Genomic DNA, 6,753 nt, shown 5'->3' on the forward strand with positions numbered 1-6,753 from the left:
CGGCTGTGAGACGAGGCTCAACAGGCCAGTTGAGGGAAGGAGACTGATGAACATGAGATAAGCTGAGGGGAACATGAACAAAAACTCTAATGTAAGGAAAATCACAATGAACAAAATGCAAGGGCAAACTAAGAGGGTGAATACAAAAAGCATAAACTGAAAAGGCAAGACAGAAGCCGATATGAACAAACAATAAATCTACAAACAGATGAAAACTAAAACTCAAATACTCAACATGTTTTTGATACATGGTTTGTGGTATTTTTGTTTAATTCTTGGTCAAATTTAAATTGGTTACTGAACCAATTCTTAAAGCTTTGGTTCAGTAACATGTTTCTTCAATAATAACTTACGGAGCACACAGTTGATCTCTACCACTCTTCCAGAGTAGTATTCCATACTCTTTTTCATATAATAAAATTTTAACTAGCTGCATATACACTGAGATTAAATTACGCCTGGAATCTTTTTACTGTCTGGACGATTCCTGAAGGCATTCGGTCACAAGTAATTTAATTTAGGGGTTAGACTGAAGGGAGGGAGGCTTCATAAATATTTAGCTTTGATATTTTTATTTGTACAAATACAGTTAAACCTTTTATGCAGTTGTTAGCACTATCTGCTGCAGCAAGAAGGACCTAAATCTGAGTCCCAGCCAGAAATGTTCACGTTCTTGCCTTGCTCGCATCATCTTTGCATCCAACTGAAGCTCTGACACCCAAACAGGGTCATATAAGTATCTTCAAAGAGACCCAAGTTTCACCCTGTGGGTGAAGGAAAGCAATAGTCTGACATACGAGGGCATCAATTAGAGATCCAGTCCATCTCCTCTCCCTGCATGTTAGACAGGACTTGAAGCTTTACTTCACAAAGGGGCCAACACGAGGTCAGGAACCTCTGACTCTGTCCACAACAGGGAGGTTTCAGTTACACCCCAAAAACTGGCCCTCTGTCTCTGTCACAGACACAGTGGGGTCGCTCCCAGCCGCTACAGTGACGCTTATTTCATCACCTTCAAACAAATAGTCATAGAGCCCGAAAATATCATGTAGGTTTGGAAACATGCAACATGAAAGAACAGTAATAATAGTTATACGCATACAATAATATTAGCATCTGAATCTAAAATGAATAAAACTAAAACACAATTGTGATAGGCAAGTATACTCATAATTGTTAAAACAATCTCATAAACCTGCATGTCTTTTAACCACTGCACCTTTTTTATTTTATTTTATTTTTACAAAGTTGCATCATCAGTCTGTGAGCCAACAAAAATTAATTGAACAGTATTATGGGAAACAATGGCTTAGTCATCCTCGATGCAAACAATTATCTACTAAAACATTCATGCAGTAAAAGCCCACTCCAAGTTGATGACTTGTTGTGTTTGGCTGGTCTATTCAGTTCAGATCAGTTCATTCATGTAGCCGCAATTCATAATACAAGACAAACGAGTCAGATACATTTCATATTATATAGAATCTCCTTCACTAATAATTAAATTCACATCAGTCCAGCATTATATAATCATACACTCAGATTCAGTTCTAAATATGGCACGTTAGAGTGCTACTAAGGTGTTGATAGATAACTTAAACCCCTGAAAATATATTCCAACAACATTGAGTTTGTACCAAGCATGTAGCAGCACTGGAGAGGAACCACTTCCCTTGAACAAGAGGAAACCTACAAGAGAGGCAGGATCAGTGTGACCTGCAGTCTTGTAGGAATGGACTGATGTTGAAAGGACAGGAAGCAGACAAAAAAAATGCCAGAGGAATGGGCACTGGATCACTCCCTACGGGAGAAGAAAAACAAAGAGCACACAAAGTTAATTGCAGCAGGTACCTTGGGCAGTGATTCCACCCAGGAGACAAACATGGCAAAAGATATGGGAGATGGGCCAAGGAGTGTTTTATATCTAAGAGAAAAACAAAATCAATTAAAAATAATAATGTCAGCAATGGCTTCAACAAAAAAGAGCTTGCCACAAAATTAATGGACCTTGTAGAAAAGAATAATAAAGAGAGAACACAAAGCAATGCTTCCACAAATTACCTCAAGCCGCACTAAGACAGTAAAAACAACTAATTCGCCTACAAACTCTTTTTCCATCAGTTTTATTACATAGTCAATCCCAAACATAATCACATTCCATGCAAATTTCGATTCTGTCTATAAGTTACATTCATAACACTTTTCCCCCCCGAGTCCAGACTCGGCAAAGAATCTGTGGAGGGAGTTAAAGATTAGGGTGATGGCAAGGAGGCCTTCCGATCTCAAAGACTTGGAGCCCTTCATTGAAAATAAAGAGAAGCATGCTTGGCAATTATAAGAAGGGTTTAACTGCTGTAATGCCAATGAGAGTTTTCTCATTGATTATTGTTAGCTGGAGATAGACTCCAGCTACCCTCCCGACCCCGCAAAGGGACAAGGGTGCAAAGAAAATGGATGGATGGATGGATATTGAGAAGGGTATACAAAAAAGAATGTGAATGACAATAGATCATATTTTTATTATTATTTCAATGCCCCCATTTTACATTGTTTTATCTGTAGCCAACGTCCCTGAGTGAGACATGGGATACCCCAAGTTGTGCTAAAAGTCATTTGCCCACAAACTATTGTTATTTTGATGGGTTTAGTCTTCACACTAGGGCTGAAGGATACAGTTATGAGTAAAAATAAAAAAACAACAACAAATGCGCTTCACTAAAGATTGCATGGATTTGCCTCTTTCAACAAAAAGTAACTTTTTTCTTTTTACTGATTGTCAACAAACGCAATGATTATACACTGAAACGACTTCTTCTGGTGTCTCAGATCATCGCTTGTAGCCAAAAACAAAAATGAGAAGTGAGAAAATATTGGAGAATGAAGCAATAATGGTTGCTTGCACACACTTGTTTCCTCTGAATTTTGTTAACGCGTGCAAACTCTGTGCATATATGACCTCTTCTGATTTAGTAGACAATAACTGTCTTTTTATTATAAGTAAACTCATGATGCATTTTTCAAGGAACGAATTGTACGTTTTGGTTCACAAAGGCTTACATAGTGTAGACTTGGACACTGTAAGTCTTACATGGATATAGAGTTACCTTATATCAGATGACATTGTTGTGGAATTAGAATGAAAAGTTAAAACCCATTAAGTTTCTGTCTTTTTCTGTGTGTATGTGTAACAAAAACAGGAATCGGGTTTCTATCATAGTTTGTCCCCAGACCCTGTTGTCACTCTGTAGGAAATTTGGTGGGGCTTCACTGGATTGTTTTCAGATTGCGACTTACCATAACAGAACTGCTCTGCCTTTCCGCAAGCAGTTCAACAAGGACAATGCAGCAACATGCATTGTGAGGATCTTTGGTTGAGCAATAACCTGATTGTGAGGATCTTTAATTGATCACGTCTTCTGCTCATGTATGCACTCGGTAATTTACCTTTCACTTCATGTCATGTTATGGTTCTATTTCTATTTCCTTTATTTAAAAACCCTATGGAGATCCAGATCTCATTTTTTCAAGAAGGACTTGGGCAGAAATCTGCAACAGACTCTATAACCATATATAGACCAAAACATGCCACACAGTTCAGTTTAATGCTGCATCAATCTGCAACAAATGTTACATTAAGCTTCTAGGCTACTTTTTGTGAAGACATGTCAGCATGCACGTGCGCTCTGGCTTTTACCATGACATTCTTGGCATGTCTCACGGCCTTTATGCATGAAGGATATCGCATTCTGCTCAGACTGGGGTCATTTATTGGCGTGACTTCTGACATGAAAACAGGATGGACAACTGGAGGCCGGGTGTGTTAGGAGGGAGGGGATTCTGTGGGTTGTCCTCACAGTTTAACACAAGAAAGTGCTGACAGAAAGGAGGTCAAAAGGAGCCCAGCCGCAAGCAGAAGATATTACGATAAATGCACGATAAATTAAATAAAAAAACATCTTACTAAATGTTATCATATAAGATATAACACAGATTTTAAAAAAACAAAAAATCTATTTGGAATGTGCGACAAAGTTAAACTTGTGTCATTTTGTGCTTGAATTGTTCATATTAGCATTTTGCTTTTAAGAGTTAGTTTAAGTTAGAGAAGGTTTTCACCTCCTGAGTTTTAAAGTGTTCATTTTGAAGAAGTTGTCCTCATTAATGCACGGCTTCTTGTCCTAATGTTATGGCTCTTAAAGGGGGATCTTACAGGGTTTTTTTTCCCCCTCTTATAAGTTTAGTCTAACACTGTAGAGTTTGAGATTAAAGGTCACAGTGTTTGCTCCTGACTCTATTACATGTTATTTTACTTGCACCGTTTTTACTGATTGTAAATTACAAGCAGAGGTTTGTTTACCTGTGAAAATGTCAAAGGTGAACACACCCACGTTGGAAATATGATGCCAAGTGTAGCAAACAAGAATCGCTAAAGCTGGAGAATATTGAGGAGAATATTATGTCACAGTTAAAGGCATGGCCAAAAGCTTTTGACACAGTTGGCAATCTGGACTTTGTTTATTAATGTTGATGTCATAACTGTGTGAAAGTTAAGTTTTGACATGGTTGGCCCTGGTTAAAAGCAAATGTGCTGTTGTGCTGAACTCTGTGCACGAATGCAGCATTTCTGGCTCTCTGGAGGTCACATCTCCGCAGGTATAGTCTGTGCTCCTCAGTGGGAGTATAAAATAAGAGTATTAGTGTGTGGGTGTGCATTTCATGCCATTCTTTGACCTCCCACTGAGCAACCAGATGATGACTGAGATCATAAGGTCTGAGTGCCCCCTCTTCGTGCTCACTTTCACTTCGACTCTTTCAGCTGTAAACCTCATGTTTTGGGCAGAACATTGTTTGCCCTTTGACCACAACTAAAGAGCAGCACAAGAAGTCATCTGGTCAGGATTACTTGCTGCCTTCATCTGCAGTGAACCGGTATACTTCAGATTTTCCAGATACCTTTTGCAGTGTTTTCGCTGTGCAAGAAGCATTCAGATTGTTGGCATTTTATGATTCAAATGTTTATCTTTAATCTGAGAAAAGAAAAAAATAATCCAATTTGATGTTGAAGTGTTTTTAAATACTATGAGAGACTGAAATAAGACTTGAAATGATATCAGCAGCACCATCCGGCTAAGATTTTATCATTATATTTTTTTTGTTGGGAATGTTAAACTTTGGACGAATCTCTGTCTACAGCCTCAGAAGGAGACTTGTAGTTATTCCACAAAAAAATAAAAAGTCATGCAGCAATCATGCCAGGGATGAGATTATGTGAACTTCTGACCACAAGAGGGTCAAAAGTTCTGAAAATATCTCCTCAATACTATTTTCAATTACTTTTACCTTCTTCCTTCAACTTTTTAGTTTCCCACCACTTTTTTGTTTTTTGCTCACGTTGGCTACTGGTGTGTTGAAATTTGCTACATGATTACATAAACGTTCTTTTAACGTTACACTTCTTTGCATATATTTAGGATGACCTCAATGACTTCCACTTAAATCAACATTGTTAGGAAACAGAATCGAAATAAGCTCCACAATGCCTTTCACGTAGCTTTTTAATTGTGGAAAAGTCCCTTATAATTGCCCCCTGTAGGAAAACCTGCTTCCAGTTCCAAAAAGGGTTGTTTTTGTCTTTGACTGGGCAGGGTTTCCTTCAAGTCACTCTGTTACTTTTGCTAGACAAAAAAACAAAAACAAATGCTGAGGTCAACTGTGCTTGTTCATTACCCTGTTTACCTGTATCTTGCAATGAGAAGCCCGAATGAATCAAATGAGTCACATGTGGGTTTCCTTTGAAGACAAATGAACGCTTTCTTTCTGATGTACAAGTTAATGGGCAGCTGACTGTTGACGTTTTCTTTGTAAGTATGTCTATGTGTAAATGAGGTCACCAGCTTGAGTGTGTTTGTTTTCCAGCTAAGTTTCAGAAGCCCTGGAGGTTTCCTATTGTTAAGACTTCCTGCAGAAATTGAGCAGGCAGAGCAAGGGAAAGGGAGGATCACACAAATATGGACGCCGAGCAGAAAGCTAAAGAGCAATTTCAGTTTCACTTTTTGAAAAAGAAATTGCAGCTAATTGGAGAAGCGTATGACAACATACTATGAATTTCTATGCCTTTATCAAAAATAATTCAAAAGTTTCACAAGAACTTGTGAGTCTAAAACTCTTTGTGGAAACTGCTAACACAAAGTAGCAACGGGTTAATTATTAATAAAATTGACAGTTCTAGTGAGAAATTTAAATCATCTTTCAATGTCATATCAGTTTGTGGTTTTTCATTACTTAATTGTGTATGATTATACAGCTTTTGGCATCATTTAGCCTGGAAATTTGAGTTGATGACCATTTCATAAGATTAAGTTTTATCCATTACAGAACAACTTTTGGTGTATTCCTGGAAAGTACAGTGTTCAAGTCTTAATCATCAACCATTTGTGATACTGTTCTAAGTGAAGTGTTTTACATCTCCACACACTTTCAAGATCTATAAGTTCAATACATAAAATATCATCTGCTGCACACAGGAAAAATGTAGGTTAAAAAAATTATATTTTGAAGAGTCCCAAATGGAGGAGGCCTTTCAACCAAAAACACTGGATGCTTGCTACAAAAATACTGGTGGAAACGTGCAAAAAAGCTGCTCATTAATTGACAAAATGCCAAAGGAAATGTTTCCACTAATTATTGGGAAGAGTATTTATAATTTTTGTTGTGCCATTTTTAAACAACAAGGGAATAAAAACAGCTTCCTCC

The sequence above is a fragment of the Poecilia reticulata genome, linkage group LG12 (assembly GCF_000633615.1).
Source record: "Poecilia reticulata strain Guanapo linkage group LG12, Guppy_female_1.0+MT, whole genome shotgun sequence".
NCBI lineage: Eukaryota > Metazoa > Chordata > Actinopteri > Cyprinodontiformes > Poeciliidae > Poecilia > Poecilia reticulata.